This window comes from Hyla sarda, unplaced genomic scaffold, assembly GCF_029499605.1.
Source record: "Hyla sarda isolate aHylSar1 unplaced genomic scaffold, aHylSar1.hap1 scaffold_1625, whole genome shotgun sequence".
Lineage (NCBI taxonomy): Eukaryota > Metazoa > Chordata > Amphibia > Anura > Hylidae > Hyla > Hyla sarda.
The window spans coordinates 1-17,899 of NW_026608263.1; the positions used below are offsets into that span (position 1 = coordinate 1).

General features: G+C 46.2%; 6 non-coding genes and 2 pseudogenes across 6 annotated transcripts; all 8 read right to left on the reverse strand.

Moving 5' to 3' along the window:
- Window positions 1-1,793: 1,793 nt before the first annotated feature.
- On the reverse strand, window positions 1,794-1,984 carry LOC130311346 (U2 spliceosomal RNA). The gene has a single exon (XR_008859749.1). It is a non-coding gene; the product is annotated as a U2 spliceosomal RNA (small nuclear RNA).
- A 2,100-nt stretch (window positions 1,985-4,084) lies between these two features.
- On the reverse strand, window positions 4,085-4,275 carry LOC130311357 (U2 spliceosomal RNA). Its single transcript, XR_008859762.1, has one exon. It is a non-coding gene; the product is annotated as a U2 spliceosomal RNA (small nuclear RNA).
- A 2,096-nt stretch (window positions 4,276-6,371) lies between these two features.
- Window positions 6,372-6,562, reverse strand: LOC130311369 (U2 spliceosomal RNA). The gene has a single exon (XR_008859770.1). It is a non-coding gene; the product is annotated as a U2 spliceosomal RNA (small nuclear RNA).
- Window positions 6,563-8,650: 2,088 nt separating this feature from the next.
- On the reverse strand, window positions 8,651-8,842 carry LOC130311358 (U2 spliceosomal RNA). The gene has a single exon (XR_008859763.1). It is a non-coding gene; the product is annotated as a U2 spliceosomal RNA (small nuclear RNA).
- A 2,089-nt stretch (window positions 8,843-10,931) lies between these two features.
- Window positions 10,932-11,122, reverse strand: LOC130311371 (U2 spliceosomal RNA). Its single transcript, XR_008859771.1, has one exon. It is a non-coding gene; the product is annotated as a U2 spliceosomal RNA (small nuclear RNA).
- Window positions 11,123-13,201: 2,079 nt separating this feature from the next.
- LOC130311372 (U2 spliceosomal RNA) lies at window positions 13,202-13,392 on the reverse strand. The gene has a single exon (XR_008859772.1). It is a non-coding gene; the product is annotated as a U2 spliceosomal RNA (small nuclear RNA).
- Window positions 13,393-15,491: 2,099 nt separating this feature from the next.
- Window positions 15,492-15,668, reverse strand: LOC130311363 (U2 spliceosomal RNA; annotated as a pseudogene).
- A 693-nt stretch (window positions 15,669-16,361) lies between these two features.
- Window positions 16,362-16,521, reverse strand: LOC130311367 (U2 spliceosomal RNA; annotated as a pseudogene).
- Between the last annotated feature and the right edge of the window lie 1,378 nt (window positions 16,522-17,899).

Genomic DNA, 17,899 nt, shown 5'->3' on the forward strand with positions numbered 1-17,899 from the left:
CACAAGCACACACCTACCTTTGTTGCCTGCAGATGCCTCCTTGGCTGTCCCCAAACGGTATCAAACCAACACCCACGGGAAGCTGTAAGCATAGAGGACATGCCTGCATCCCATTGGACTTACCTGTGTGGGTTAAACCCGGGTTATTTGACAACCTATGGCGGTGATGGTTCTGCTCAGGCAGAGCAGTGCTGATGCTCCTCATAAAGCTGTCGCTGCTGTGAAGGTTCTAGGTGACATCACAAATCCCTATGGTTACATACACAACAAAGCTGGGTTGTTGTTGTTTACACTCTGCAAGGCCTGTGGAAGTGAGTGACATCATAGCACTGTAGTTCTGAGGGTTCTAGATGGATGCAACAATCTCCTGTTGCTTCTATGAAGGCCATAATAGACGACATCACCAAACAGCTCCATAGTCACATACACAGCAAAGGAGAGATGTTGTTTACACCTAGTGATGTCAGTGGTATTGAGTGACATCACAGCACAGTGCTAAGGCTCCTGGGCCTGGACACAGCAGCGGCTGCAATATCTCAACGGAGAATACGTTTATATATATGTGTGTGTGTGCGCGTATATATATATATATATATATATATATATATATATATATATATTTCTCCGCCGAAATCACTTTTAAACCCATTTCCACCTTTTTTTCCCTTCTCTTCCTCTTACTTTTTTTTCACGTTTTTTTACGTTTTTCTCCTTTTCGCCTCTTTTCTGGGCGTATTATTCTTCTTTTTCTTCTTTTTTTTCGTCTAATGCATACCCCATCAGTGCAGCAATGCTTATTCAATACCGCCAGCAGATGGAGACACTGGGGGATAATTTTCTAAGGATTTATACTGATTTTTCCTGTCTGAATTTGTCGCACAGAAAGTTGCAGGCCAAATATGTGTGACATTTCTGCGACTTTAGCTTCTAGAGCATTTTTACAACATTATACATAGGTGCTGAATACATAAAAAGCGACTGTTCAGCGACAGACAAGTCGCATCGGCTGAAAGTAGGCCAGAATGTCAGTCCATGTTGGAGCAGGTTTAGATACAGTCTAAAGTATAGATCTCAAAGTCTGTGCACAGAATTTAGCAAGGGCCTCGCACCTTCTGATGCATCAGGTAGGTGCACAATAGCATAGCCTAACCCTCTGTACTTTGGTCTATATTGATGCGGGACATAGACAGCCAGCTGATGACCAATCCATTAGTGCAATGGATGGCTGGAAGCATTTGTCTTTGCCTTTGCAATACCACAGAAGCAATGCATGGTCAATGTACAGCAATGACACACCTGTGTGAACAGCCAGGAGACCCCCCCCCCCCCCATGTTATGTTACATAGTTACATAGTTAGTACGGTCGAAAAAAGACATATGTCCATCAAGTTCAACCAGGGAATTAAGGGGTAGGGGTGTGGCGCGATATTGGGGAAGGGATGAGATTTTATATTTCTTCATAAGCATTAATCTTATTTTGTCAATTAGGAACATTCAGCACCCACCCGCTATCAAGGCAGCTGCCTATCATGTCATGCCCTACCTGCACAGGTGTGCTGGCTACTCAAATGATCCAATTAAGGAGGCCATTTAGTCAGCAGCAGCAGAAGTCCTGTGCCTGGACGCTCCAACAGCGGCCAGACACAAGCAGAAGCAGAAGCAGCAGAAGCAGCAGCAGCACCACCTTTTGTTTTTTGGCTGCAGCAGCAGCAAGGCCCACAGGGCTGGCTAGCTGGCTAGCCAGCAAGCAGGTAGCAATGAAAGTAGGAATCTTTCTTTTTAACCCTGTAAGGGGGTGGTGCACTGTACCCGAAGATACTGCCATATCGGGTCAATGCATAGGGCGACGGAAGCAAGCTTCGAAATCGGCCCCCGTTCTCAAAAATCCATTTAATATATGGTCCCCAGATAGGGGACGTATCAGATATTAAACTGATAAGAACAGATACTACACTTGATCTTAGCCAAAAGGCCGAGAAGCGATAACCGTGAAAGGGGCGGGCCCAACAAGGTGCCCTTCATGGGCACTATCACTGCTTGCTGTCAGGGAGGCTGCCAGACAATTTTCCATGCACACTCTGGGCTGGGGGGCAGTCAACCACCAGTACACACAGCAGAACCTAAACCCATACCATTATTGCTAAGCAGCAAGACAGGGGCCCATTGCACTCCCACGGGGCCTTTTTAAATGCAATCCATAACCCGGATTTGCCAGGAACCCTTCTTACTCCTCCTACTTGCATGTGACACTGGGCTTAGGATCTGCATAGGAAACACACACACAAGCACACACCTACCTTTGTTGCCTGCAGATGCCTCCTTGGCTGTCCCCAAACGGTATCAAACCAACACCCACGGGAAGCTGTAAGCATAGAGGACATGCCTGCACCCCATTGGACTTACCTGTGTGGGTTAAACCCGGGTTATTTGACAACCTATGGCGGTGATGGTTCTGCTCAGGCAGAGCAGTGCTGATGCTCCTCATAAAGCTGTCGCTGCTGTGAAGGTTCTAGGTGACATCACAAATCCCTATGGTTACATACACAACAAAGCTGGGTTGTTGTTGTTTACACTCTGCAAGGCCTGTGGAAGTGAGTGACATCATAGCACTGTAGTTCTGAGGGTTCTAGATGGATGCAACAATCTCCTGTTGCTTCTATGAAGGCCATAATAGACGACATCACCAAACAGCTCCATAGTCACATACACAGCAAAGGAGAGATGTTGTTTACACCTAGTGATGTCAGTGGTATTGAGTGACATCACAGCACAGTGCTAAGGCTCCTGGGCCTGGACACAGCAGCGGCTGCAATATCTCAACGGAGAATACGTTTATATATATGTGTGTGTGTGCGCGTATATATATATATATATATATATATATATATATATATATATATATATTTCTCCGCCGAAATCACTTTTAAACCCATTTCCACCTTTTTTTCCCTTCTCTTCCTCTTACTTTTTTTTCACGTTTTTTTACGTTTTTCTCCTTTTCGCCTCTTTTCTGGGCGTATTATTCTTCTTTTTCTTCTTTTTTTTCGTCTAATGCATACCCCATCAGTGCAGCAATGCTTATTCAATACCGCCAGCAGATGGAGACACTGGGGGATAATTTTCTAAGGATTTATACTGATTTTTCCTGTCTGAATTTGTCGCACAGAAAGTTGCAGGCCAAATATGTGTGACATTTCTGCGACTTTAGCTTCTAGAGCATTTTTACAACATTATACATAGGTGCTGAATACATAAAAAGCGACTGTTCAGCGACAGACAAGTCGCATCGGCTGAAAGTAGGCCAGAATGTCAGTCCATGTTGGAGCAGGTTTAGATACAGTCTAAAGTATAGATCTCAAAGTCTGTGCACAGAATTTAGCAAGGGCCTCGCACCTTCTGATGCATCAGGTAGGTGCACAATAGCATAGCCTAACCCTCTGTACTTTGGTCTATATTGATGCGGGACATAGACAGCCAGCTGATGACCAATCCATTAGTGCAATGGATGGCTGGAAGCATTTGTCTTTGCCTTTGCAATACCACAGAAGCAATGCATGGTCAATGTACAGCAATGACACACCTGTGTGAACAGCCAGGAGACCCCCCCCCCCCCCCCCCCCCATGTTATGTTACATAGTTACATAGTTAGTACGGTCGAAAAAAGACATATGTCCATCAAGTTCAACCAAGGAATTAAGGGGTAGGGGTGTGGCGCGATATTGGGGAAGGGATGAGATTTTATATTTCTTCATAAGCATTAATCTTATTTTGTCAATTAGGAACATTCAGCACCCACCCGCTATCAAGGCAGCTGCCTATCATGTCATGCCCTACCTGCACAGGTGTGCTGGCTACTCAAATGATCCAATTAAGGAGGCCATTTAGTCAGCAGCAGCAGAAGTCCTGTGCCTGGACGCTCCAACAGCGGCCAGACACAAGCAGAAGCAGAAGCAGCAGAAGCAGCAGCAGCACCACCTTTTGTTTTTTGGCTGCAGCAGCAGCAAGGCCCACAGGGCTGGCTAGCTGGCTAGCCAGCAAGCAGGTAGCAATGAAAGTAGGAATCTTTCTTTTTAACCCTGTAAGGGGGTGGTGCACTGTACCCGAAGATACTGCCATATCGGGTCAATGCATAGGGCGACGGAAGCAAGCTTCGAAATCGGCCCCCGTTCTCAAAAATCCATTTAATATATGGTCCCCAGATAGGGGACGTATCAGATATTAAACTGATAAGAACAGATACTACACTTGATCTTAGCCAAAAGGCCGAGAAGCGATAACCGTGAAAGGGGCGGGCCCAACAAGGTGCCCTTCATGGGCACTATCACTGCTTGCTGTCAGGGAGGCTGCCAGACAATTTTCCATGCACACTCTGGGCTGGGGGGCAGTCAACCACCAGTACACACAGCAGAACCTAAACCCATACCATTATTGCTAAGCAGCAAGACAGGGGCCCATTGCACTCCCACGGGGCCTTTTTAAATGCAATCCATAACCCGGATTTGCCAGGAACCCTTCTTACTCCTCCTACTTGCATGTGACACTGGGCTTAGGATCTGCATAGGAAACACACACACAAGCACACACCTACCTTTGTTGCCTGCAGATGCCTCCTTGGCTGTCCCCAAACGGTATCAAACCAACACCCACGGGAAGCTGTAAGCATAGAGGACATGCCTGCACCCCATTGGACTTACCTGTGTGGGTTAAACCCGGGTTATTTGACAACCTATGGCGGTGATGGTTCTGCTCAGGCAGAGCAGTGCTGATGCTCCTCATAAAGCTGTCGCTGCTGTGAAGGTTCTAGGTGACATCACAAATCCCTATGGTTACATACACAACAAAGCTGGGTTGTTGTTGTTTACACTCTGCAAGGCCTGTGGAAGTGAGTGACATCATAGCACTGTAGTTCTGAGGGTTCTAGATGGATGCAACAATCTCCTGTTGCTTCTATGAAGGCCATAATAGACGACATCACCAAACAGCTCCATAGTCACATACACAGCAAAGGAGAGATGTTGTTTACACCTAGTGATGTCAGTGGTATTGAGTGACATCACAGCACAGTGCTAAGGCTCCTGGGCCTGGACACAGCAGCGGCTGCAATATCTCAACGGAGAATACGTTTATATATATGTGTGTGTGTGCGCGTATATATATATATATATATATATATATATATATAATATATATATTTCTCCGCCGAAATCACTTTTAAACCCATTTCCACCTTTTTTTCCCTTCTCTTCCTCTTACTTTTTTTTCACGTTTTTTTACGTTTTTCCTCCTTTTCGCCTCTTTTCTGGGCGTATTATTCTTCTTTTTCTTCTTTTTTTTCGTCTAATGCATACCCCATCAGTGCAGCAATGCTTATTCAATACCGCCAGCAGATGGAGACACTGGGGGATAATTTTCTAAGGATTTATACTGATTTTTCCTGTCTGAATTTGTCGCACAGAAAGTTGCAGGCCAAATATGTGTGACATTTCTGCGACTTTAGCTTCTAGAGCATTTTTACAACATTATACATAGGTGCTGAATACATAAAAAGCGACTGTTCAGCGACAGACAAGTCGCATCGGCTGAAAGTAGGCCAGAATGTCAGTCCATGTTGGAGCAGGTTTAGATACAGTCTAAAGTATAGATCTCAAAGTCTGTGCACAGAATTTAGCAAGGGCCTCGCACCTTCTGATGCATCAGGTAGGTGCACAATAGCATAGCCTAACCCTCTGTACTTTGGTCTATATTGATGCGGGACATAGACAGCCAGCTGATGACCAATCCATTAGTGCAATGGATGGCTGGAAGCATTTGTCTTTGCCTTTGCAATACCACAGAAGCAATGCATGGTCAATGTACAGCAATGACACACCTGTGTGAACAGCCAGGAGACCCCCCCCCCCCCCCCCCCATGTTATGTTACATAGTTACATAGTTAGTACGGTCGAAAAAAGACATATGTCCATCAAGTTCAACCAAGGAATTAAGGGGTAGGGGTGTGGCGCGATATTGGGGAAGGGATGAGATTTTATATTTCTTCATAAGCATTAATCTTATTTTGTCAATTAGGAACATTCAGCACCCACCCGCTATCAAGGCAGCTGCCTATCATGTCATGCCCTACCTGCACAGGTGTGCTGGCTACTCAAATGATCCAATTAAGGAGGCCATTTAGTCAGCAGCAGCAGAAGTCCTGTGCCTGGACGCTCCAACAGCGGCCAGACACAAGCAGAAGCAGAAGCAGCAGAAGCAGCAGCAGCACCACCTTTTGTTTTTTGGCTGCAGCAGCAGCAAGGCCCACAGGGCTGGCTAGCTGGCTAGCCAGCAAGCAGGTAGCAATGAAAGTAGGAATCTTTCTTTTTAACCCTGTAAGGGGGTGGTGCACTGTACCCGAAGATACTGCCATATCGGGTCAATGCATAGGGCGACGGAAGCAAGCTTCGAAATCGGCCCCCGTTCTCAAAAATCCATTTAATATATGGTCCCCAGATAGGGGACGTATCAGATATTAAACTGATAAGAACAGATACTACACTTGATCTTAGCCAAAAGGCCGAGAAGCGATAACCGTGAAAGGGGCGGGCCCAACAAGGTGCCCTTCATGGGCACTATCACTGCTTGCTGTCAGGGAGGCTGCCAGACAATTTTCCATGCACACTCTGGGCTGGGGGGCAGTCAACCACCAGTACACACAGCAGAACCTAAACCCATACCATTATTGCTAAGCAGCAAGACAGGGGCCCATTGAACTCCCACGGGGCCTTTTTAAATGCAATCCATAACCCGGATTTGCCAGGAACCCTTCTTACTCCTCCTACTTGCATGTGACACTGGGCTTAGGATCTGCATAGGAAACACACACACAAGCACACACCTACCTTTGTTGCCTGCAGATGCCTCCTTGGCTGTCCCCAAACGGTATCAAACCAACACCCACGGGAAGCTGTAAGCATAGAGGACATGCCTGCACCCCATTGGACTTACCTGTGTGGGTTAAACCCGGGTTATTTGACAACCTATGGCGGTGATGGTTCTGCTCAGGCAGAGCAGTGCTGATGCTCCTCATAAAGCTGTCGCTGCTGTGAAGGTTCTAGGTGACATCACAAATCCCTATGGTTACATACACAACAAAGCTGGGTTGTTGTTGTTTACACTCTGCAAGGCCTGTGGAAGTGAGTGACATCATAGCACTGTAGTTCTGAGGGTTCTAGATGGATGCAACAATCTCCTGTTGCTTCTATGAAGGCCATAATAGACGACATCACCAAACAGCTCTATAGTCACATACACAGCAAAGGAGAGATGTTGTTTACACCTAGTGATGTCAGTGGTATTGAGTGACATCACAGCACAGTGCTAAGGCTCCTGGGCCTGGACACAGCAGCGGCTGCAATATCTCAACGGAGAATACGTTTATATATATGTGTGTGTGTGCGCGTATATATATATATATATATATATATATATATATATATATATATTTCTCCGCCGAAATCACTTTTAAACCCATTTCCACCTTTTTTTCCCTTCTCTTCCTCTTACTTTTTTTTCACGTTTTTTTACGTTTTTCTCCTTTTCGCCTCTTTTCTGGGCGTATTATTCTTCTTTTTCTTCTTTTTTTCGTCTAATGCATACCCCCATCAGTGCAGCAATGCTTATTCAATACCGCCAGCAGATGGAGACACTGGGGGATAATTTTCTAAGGATTTATACTGATTTTTCCTGTCTGAATTTGTCGCACAGAAAGTTGCAGGCCAAATATGTGTGACATTTCTGCGACTTTAGCTTCTAGAGCATTTTTACAACATTATACATAGGTGCTGAATACATAAAAAGCGACTGTTCAGCGACAGACAAGTCGCATCGGCTGAAAGTAGGCCAGAATGTCAGTCCATGTTGGAGCAGGTTTAGATACAGTCTAAAGTATAGATCTCAAAGTCTGTGCACAGAATTTAGCAAGGGCCTCGCACCTTCTGATGCATCAGGTAGGTGCACAATAGCATAGCCTAACCCTCTGTACTTTGGTCTATATTGATGCGGGACATAGACAGCCAGCTGATGACCAATCCATTAGTGCAATGGATGGCTGGAAGCATTTGTCTTTGCCTTTGCAATACCACAGAAGCAATGCATGGTCAATGTACAGCAATGACACACCTGTGTGAACAGCCAGGAGACCCCCCCCCCCCCATGTTATGTTACATAGTTACATAGTTAGTACGGTCGAAAAAAGACATATGTCCATCAAGTTCAACCAGGGAATTAAGGGGTAGGGGTGTGGCGCGATATTGGGGAAGGGATGAGATTTTATATTTCTTCATAAGCATTAATCTTATTTTGTCAATTAGGAACATTCAGCACCCACCCGCTATCAAGGCAGCTGCCTATCATGTCATGCCCTACCTGCACAGGTGTGCTGGCTACTCAAATGATCCAATTAAGGAGGCCATTTAGTCAGCAGCAGCAGAAGTCCTGTGCCTGGACGCTCCAACAGCGGCCAGACACAAGCAGAAGCAGAAGCAGCAGAAGCAGCAGCAGCACCACCTTTTGTTTTTTGGCTGCAGCAGCAGCAAGGCCCACAGGGCTGGCTAGCTGGCTAGCCAGCAAGCAGGTAGCAATGAAAGTAGGAATCTTTCTTTTTAACCCTGTAAGGGGGTGGTGCACTGTACCCGAAGATACTGCCATATCGGGTCAATGCATAGGGCGACGGAAGCAAGCTTCGAAATCGGCCCCCCGTTCTCAAAAATCCATTTAATATATGGTCCCCAGATAGGGGACGTATCAGATATTAAACTGATAAGAACAGATACTACACTTGATCTTAGCCAAAAGGCCGAGAAGCGATAACCGTGAAAGGGGCGGGCCCAACAAGGTGCCCTTCATGGGCACTATCACTGCTTGCTGTCAGGGAGGCTGCCAGACAATTTTCCATGCACACTCTGGGCTGGGGGGCAGTCAACCACCAGTACACACAGCAGAACCTAAACCCATACCATTATTGCTAAGCAGCAAGACAGGGGCCCATTGCACTCCCACGGGGCCTTTTTAAATGCAATCCATAACCCGGATTTGCCAGGAACCCTTCTTACTCCTCCTACTTGCATGTGACACTGGGCTTAGGATCTGCATAGGAAACACACACACAAGCACACACCTACCTTTGTTGCCTGCAGATGCCTCCTTGGCTGTCCCCAAACGGTATCAAACCAACACCCACGGGAAGCTGTAAGCATAGAGGACATGCCTGCACCCCATTGGACTTACCTGTGTGGGTTAAACCCGGGTTATTTGACAACCTATGGCGGTGATGGTTCTGCTCAGGCAGAGCAGTGCTGATGCTCCTCATAAAGCTGTCGCTGCTGTGAAGGTTCTAGGTGACATCACAAATCCCTATGGTTACATACACAACAAAGCTGGGTTGTTGTTTACACTCTGCAAGGCCTGTGGAAGTGAGTGACATCATAGCACTGTAGTTCTGAGGGTTCTAGATGGATGCAACAATCTCCTGTTGCTTCTATGAAGGCCATAATAGACGACATCACCAAACAGCTCCATAGTCACATACACAGCAAAGGAGAGATGTTGTTTACACCTAGTGATGTCAGTGGTATTGAGTGACATCACAGCACAGTGCTAAGGCTCCTGGGCCTGGACACAGCAGCGGCTGCAATATCTCAACGGAGAATACGTTTATATATATGTGTGTGTGTGCGCGTATATATATATATATATATATATATATATATATATATATATATATTTCTCCGCCGAAATCACTTTTAAACCCATTTCCACCTTTTTTTCCCTTCTCTTCCTCTTACTTTTTTTTCACGTTTTTTTACGTTTTTCTCCTTTTCGCCTCTTTTCTGGGCGTATTATTCTTCTTTTTCTTCTTTTTTTTCGTCTAATGCATACCCCATCAGTGCAGCAATGCTTATTCAATACCGCCAGCAGATGGAGACACTGGGGGATAATTTTCTAAGGATTTATACTGATTTTTCCTGTCTGAATTTGTCGCACAGAAAGTTGCAGGCCAAATATGTGTGACATTTCTGCGACTTTAGCTTCTAGAGCATTTTTACAACATTATACATAGGTGCTGAATACATAAAAAGCGACTGTTCAGCGACAGACAAGTCGCATCGGCTGAAAGTAGGCCAGAATGTCAGTCCATGTTGGAGCAGGTTTAGATACAGTCTAAAGTATAGATCTCAAAGTCTGTGCACAGAATTTAGCAAGGGCCTCGCACCTTCTGATGCATCAGGTAGGTGCACAATAGCATAGCCTAACCCTCTGTACTTTGGTCTATATTGATGCGGGACATAGACAGCCAGCTGATGACCAATCCATTAGTGCAATGGATGGCTGGAAGCATTTGTCTTTGCCTTTGCAATACCACAGAAGCAATGCATGGTCAATGTACAGCAATGACACACCTGTGTGAACAGCCAGGAGACCCCCCCCCCCCCCCATGTTATGTTACATAGTTACATAGTTAGTACGGTCGAAAAAAGACATATGTCCATCAAGTTCAACCAAGGAATTAAGGGGTAGGGGTGTGGCGCGATATTGGGGAAGGGATGAGATTTTATATTTCTTCATAAGCATTAATCTTATTTTGTCAATTAGGAACATTCAGCACCCACCCGCTATCAAGGCAGCTGCCTATCATGTCATGCCCTACCTGCACAGGTGTGCTGGCTACTCAAATGATCCAATTAAGGAGGCCATTTAGTCAGCAGCAGCAGAAGTCCTGTGCCTGGACGCTCCAACAGCGGCCAGACACAAGCAGAAGCAGAAGCAGCAGAAGCAGCAGCAGCACCACCTTTTGTTTTTTGGCTGCAGCAGCAGCAAGGCCCACAGGGCTGGCTAGCTGGCTAGCCAGCAAGCAGGTAGCAATGAAAGTAGGAATCTTTCTTTTTAACCCTGTAAGGGGGTGGTGCACTGTACCCGAAGATACTGCCATATCGGGTCAATGCATAGGGCGACGGAAGCAAGCTTCGAAATCGGCCCCCGTTCTCAAAAATCCATTTAATATATGGTCCCCAGATAGGGGACGTATCAGATATTAAACTGATAAGAACAGATACTACACTTGATCTTAGCCAAAAGGCCGAGAAGCGATAACCGTGAAAGGGGCGGGCCCAACAAGGTGCCCTTCATGGGCACTATCACTGCTTGCTGTCAGGGAGGCTGCCAGACAATTTTCCATGCACACTCTGGGCTGGGGGGCAGTCAACCACCAGTACACACAGCAGAACCTAAACCCATACCATTATTGCTAAGCAGCAAGACAGGGGCCCATTGCACTCCCACGGGGCCTTTTTAAATGCAATCCATAACCCGGATTTGCCAGGAACCCTTCTTACTCCTCCTACTTGCATGTGACACTGGGCTTAGGATCTGCATAGGAAACACACACACAAGCACACACCTACCTTTGTTGCCTGCAGATGCCTCCTTGGCTGTCCCCAAACGGTATCAAACCAACACCCACGGGAAGCTGTAAGCATAGAGGACATGCCTGCACCCCATTGGACTTACCTGTGTGGGTTAAACCCGGGTTATTTGACAACCTATGGCGGTGATGGTTCTGCTCAGGCAGAGCAGTGCTGATGCTCCTCATAAAGCTGTCGCTGCTGTGAAGGTTCTAGGTGACATCACAAATCCCTATGGTTACATACACAACAAAGCTGGGTTGTTGTTGTTTACACTCTGCAAGGCCTGTGGAAGTGAGTGACATCATAGCACTGTAGTTCTGAGGGTTCTAGATGGATGCAACAATCTCCTGTTGCTTCTATGAAGGCCATAATAGACGACATCACCAAACAGCTCCATAGTCACATACACAGCAAAGGAGAGATGTTGTTTACACCTAGTGATGTCAGTGGTATTGAGTGACATCACAGCACAGTGCTAAGGCTCCTGGGCCTGGACACAGCAGCGGCTGCAATATCTCAACGGAGAATACGTTTATATATATGTGTGTGTGTGCGCGTATATATATATATATATATATATATATATATATATATATATATTTCTCCGCCGAAATCACTTTTAAACCCATTTCCACCTTTTTTTCCCTTCTCTTCCTCTTACTTTTTTTTCACGTTTTTTTACGTTTTTCTCCTTTTCGCCTCTTTTCTGGGCGTATTATTCTTCTTTTTCTTCTTTTTTTTCGTCTAATGCATACCCCATCAGTGCAGCAATGCTTATTCAATACCGCCAGCAGATGGAGACACTGGGGGATAATTTTCTAAGGATTTATACTGATTTTTCCTGTCTGAATTTGTCGCACAGAAAGTTGCAGGCCAAATATGTGTGACATTTCTGCGACTTTAGCTTCTAGAGCATTTTTACAACATTATACATAGGTGCTGAATACATAAAAAGCGACTGTTCAGCGACAGACAAGTCGCATCGGCTGAAAGTAGGCCAGAATGTCAGTCCATGTTGGAGCAGGTTTAGATACAGTCTAAAGTATAGATCTCAAAGTCTGTGCACAGAATTTAGCAAGGGCCTCGCACCTTCTGATGCATCAGGTAGGTGCACAATAGCATAGCCTAACCTTCTGTACTTTGGTCTATATTGATGCGGGACATAGACAGCCAGCTGATGACCAATCCATTAGTGCAATGGATGGCTGGAAGCATTTGTCTTTGCCTTTGCAATACCACAGAAGCAATGCATGGTCAATGTACAGCAATGACACACCTGTGTGAACAGCCAGGAGACCCCCCCCCCCCCATGTTATGTTACATAGTTACATAGTTAGTACGGTCGAAAAAAGACATATGTCCATCAAGTTCAACCAAGGAATTAAGGGGTAGGGGTGTGGCGCGATATTGGGGAAGGGATGAGATTTTATATTTCTTCATAAGCATTAATCTTATTTTGTCAATTAGGAACATTCAGCACCCACCCGCTATCAAGGCAGCTGCCTATCATGTCATGCCCTACCTGCACAGGTGTGCTGGCTACTCAAATGATCCAATTAAGGAGGCCATTTAGTCAGCAGCAGCAGAAGTCCTGTGCCTGGACGCTCCAACAGCGGCCAGACACAAGCAGAAGCAGAAGCAGCAGCAGCACCACCTTTTGTTTTTTGGCTGCAGCAGCAGCAAGGCCCACAGGGCTGGCTAGCTGGCTAGCCAGCAAGCAGGTAGCAATGAAAGTAGAAATCTTTCTTTTTAACCCTGTAAGGGGGTGGTGCACTGTACCCGAAGATACTGCCATATCGGGTCAATGCATAGGGCGACGGAAGCAAGCTTCGAAATCGGCCCCCGTTCTCAAAAATCCATTTAATATATGGTCCCCAGATAGGGGACGTATCAGATATTAAACTGATAAGAACAGATACTACACTTGATCTTAGCCAAAAGGCCGAGAAGCGATAACCGTGAAAGGGGCGGGCCCAACAAGGTGCCCTTCATGGGCACTATCACTGCTTGCTGTCAGGGAGGCTGCCAGACAATTTTCCATGCACACTCTGGGCTGGGGGGCAGTCAACCACCAGTACACACAGCAGAACCTAAACCCATACCATTATTGCTAAGCAGCAAGACAGGGGCCCATTGCACTCCCACGGGGCCTTTTTAAATGCAATCCATAACCCGGATTTGCCAGGAACCCTTCTTACTCCTCCTACTTGCATGTGACACTGGGCTTAGGATCTGCATAGGAAACACACACACAAGCACACACCTACCTTTGTTGCCTGCAGATGCCTCCTTGGCTGTCCCCAAACGGTATCAAACCAACACCCACGGGAAGCTGTAAGCATAGAGGACATGCCTGCACCCCATTGGACTTACCTGTGTGGGTTAAACCCGGGTTATTTGACAACCTATGGCGGTGATGGTTCTGCTCAGGCAGAGCAGTGCTGATGCTCCTCATAAAGCTGTCGCTGCTGTGAAGGTTCTAGGTGACATCACAAATCCCTATGGTTACATACACAACAAAGCTGGGTTGTTGTTGTTTACACTCTGCAAGGCCTGTGGAAGTGAGTGACATCATAGCACTGTAGTTCTGAGGGTTCTAGATGGATGCAACAATCTCCTGTTGCTTCTATGAAGGCCATAATAGACGACATCACCAAACAGCTCCATAGTCACATACACAGCAAAGGAGAGATGTTGTTTACACCTAGTGATGTCAGTGGTATTGAGTGACATCACAGCACAGTGCTAAGGCTCCTGGGCCTGGACACAGCAGCGGCTGCAATATCTCAACGGAGAATACGTTTATATATATGTGTGTGTGTGCGCGTATATATATATATATATATATATATATATATATATATATAGATATATATATATTTCTCCGCCGAAATCACTTTTAAACCCATTTCCACCTTTTTTTCCCTTCTCTTCCTCTTACTTTTTTTTCACGTTTTTTTTACGTTTTTCTCCTTTTCGCCTCTTTTCTGGGCGTATTATTCTTCTTTTTCTTCTTTTTTTTCGTCTAATGCATACCCCATCAGTGCAGCAATGCTTATTCAATACCGCCAGCAGATGGAGACACTGGGGGATAATTTTCTAAGGATTTATACTGATTTTTCCTGTCTGAATTTGTCGCACAGAAAGTTGCAGGCCAAATATGTGTGACATTTCTGCGACTTTAGCTTCTAGAGCATTTTTACAACATTATACATAGGTGCTGAATACATAAAAAGCGACTGTTCAGCGACAGACAAGTCGCATCGGCTGAAAGTAGGCCAGAATGTCAGTCCATGTTGGAGCAGGTTTAGATACAGTCTAAAGTATAGATCTCAAAGTCTGTGCACAGAATTTAGCAAGGGCCTCGCACCTTCTGATGCATCAGGTAGGTGCACAATAGCATAGCCTAACCCTCTGTACTTTGGTCTATATTGATGCGGGACATAGACAGCCAGCTGATGACCAATCCATTAGTGCAATGGATGGCTGGAAGCATTTGTCTTTGCCTTTGCAATACCACAGAAGCAATGCATGGTCAATGTACAGCAATGACACACCTGTGTGAACAGCCAGGAGACCCCCCCCCCCCCATGTTATGTTACATAGTTACATAGTTAGTACGGTCGAAAAAAGACATATGTCCATCAAGTTCAACCAGGGAATTAAGGGGTAGGGGTGTGGCGCGATATTGGGGAAGGGATGAGATTTTATATTTCTTCATAAGCATTAATCTTATTTTGTCAATTAGGAACATTCAGCACCCACCCGCTATCAAGGCAGCTGCCTATCATGTCATGCCCTACCTGCACAGGTGTGCTGGCTACTCAAATGATCCAATTAAGGAGGCCATTTAGTCAGCAGCAGCAGAAGTCCTGTGCCTGGACGCTCCAACAGCGGCCAGACACAAGCAGAAGCAGAAGCAGCAGAAGCAGCAGCAGCACCACCTTTTGTTTTTTGGCTGCAGCAGCAGCAAGGCCCACAGGGCTGGCTAGCTGGCTAGCCAGCAAGCAGGTAGCAATGAAAGTAGGAATCTTTCTTTTTAACCCTGTAAGGGGGTGGTGCACTGTACCCGAAGATACTGCCATATCGGGTCAATGCATAGGGCGACGGAAGCAAGCTTCGAAATCGGCCCCCGTTCTCAAAAATCCATTTAATATATGGTCCCCAGATAGGGGACGTATCAGATATTAAACTGATAAGAACAGATTTTTTTTTTTTTTTAAAGCCGAGGAACGTGCTTTCGATTCACCCAAAGTGCAAGAAAAAGTGCAAACGTGTTACACTAAAAAAACGTGCACAAAGGATGCGGTCTATCGCAAGCCCTTCTCCGATAGGAGAGAGGCCCCCCAACAAACCTTACCCTTCGCCTCCGGACCAAAAGGTACCTGCGAGGTTCCAGGTTCGATGTCCCTTTTCGCCGAAGCTACTAGGGGACCACAAATGCTCCCGGCATCCCCCTTGGCGTTAGCCAAGGTATCTGCCCGCAGAGCCGATTACGGTAGGTACCCTGCCAAAGCAGGAGTACCCGGGGTGTTTGCAGGGAGGTGCGGAACCTAATGGCCACACACACCTCCCCTAGACCGCCAGGAGGGACACCCAGAAGGGCTACCGCATCCTGACCAATCCTGTGAACACACAACACGCAAAAAGTGACACAGTGAGACAAAAAAGAAATAAATAAGTGAATGTGTGCAGATATACTGCCCGGACATCCGGCCGGATCTATAAAAATTTCTCTGATCCTAGCCAGAAGGCCGGGAATCAAGAGGTGAGTGCCACAAGGTGAAGAGATTATGGTGCCCGTGCTTCAACTCAGTGAGTCTATTCTCCCAGTGAGTTTCGGCACCTCGGGGTCACCACTCCCCGAGGCACAAAAGTACCTCGGCTCTAGACCCTCTCAGCCTCATGGCGAGACCCGGAGGGAACAGGTCACATCGGGGCAGCCGTCGAGCTGATTCCTCAGAACCAGCCCCGGAAAGCCCTGGTACACCTGCATCCTCCATGCAGCACCCATCCCCACCAGCATGAAAACTGATAAGAACAGATACTACACTTGATCTTAGCCAAAAGGCCGAGAAGCGATAACCGTGAAAGGGGCGGGCCCAACAAGGTGCCCTTCATGGGCACTATCACTGCTTGCTGTCAGGGAGGCTGCCAGACAATTTTCCATGCACACTCTGGGCTGGGGGGCAGTCAACCACCAGTACACACAGCAGAACCTAAACCCATACCATTATTGCTAAGCAGCAAGACAGGGGCCCATTGCACTCCCACGGGGCCTTTTTAAATGCAATCCATAACCCGGATTTGCCAGGAACCCTTCTTACTCCTCCTACTTGCATGTGACACTGGGCTTAGGATCTGCATAGGAAACACACACACAAGCACACACCTACCTTTGTTGCCTGCAGATGCCTCCTTGGCTGTCCCCAAACGGTATCAAACCAACACCCACGGGAAGCTGTAAGCATAGAGGACATGCCTGCACCCCATTGGACTTACCTGTGTGGGTTAAACCCGGGTTATTTGACAACCTATGGCGGTGATGGTTCTGCTCAGGCAGAGCAGTGCTGATGCTCCTCATAAAGCTGTCGCTGCTGTGAAGGTTCTAGGTGACATCACAAATCCCTATGGTTACATACACAACAAAGCTGGGTTGTTGTTGTTTACACTCTGCAAGGCCTGTGGAAGTGAGTGACATCATAGCACTGTAGTTCTGAGGGTTCTAGATGGATGCAACAATCTCCTGTTGCTTCTATGAAGGCCATAATAGACGACATCACCAAACAGCTCCATAGTCACATACACAGCAAAGGAGAGATGTTGTTTACACCTAGTGATGTCAGTGGTATTGAGTGACATCACAGCACAGTGCTAAGGCTCCTGGGCCTGGACACAGCAGCGGCTGCAATATCTCAACGGAGAATACGTTTATATATATGTGTGTGTGTGCGCGTATATATATATATATATATATATATATATATATATATATATATTTCTCCGCCGAAATCACTTTTAAACCCATTTCCACCTTTTTTTCCCTTCTCTTCCTCTTACTTTTTTTTTCACGTTTTTTTACGTTTTTCTCCTTTTCGCCTCTTTTCTGGGCGTATTATTCTTCTTTTTCTTCTTTTTTTTCGTCTAATGCATACCCCATCAGTGCAGCAATGCTTATTCAATACCGCCAGCAGATGGAGACACTGGGGGATAATTTTCTAAGGATTTATACTGATTTTTCCTGTCTGAATTTGTCGCACAGAAAGTTGCAGGCCAAATATGTGTGACATTTCTGCGACTTTAGCTTCTAGAGCATTTTTACAACATTATACATAGGTGCTGAATACATAAAAAGCGACTGTTCAGCGACAGACAAGTCGCATCGGCTGAAAGTAGGCCAGAATGTCAGTCCATGTTGGAGCAGGTTTAGATACAGTCTAAAGTATAGATCTCAAAGTCTG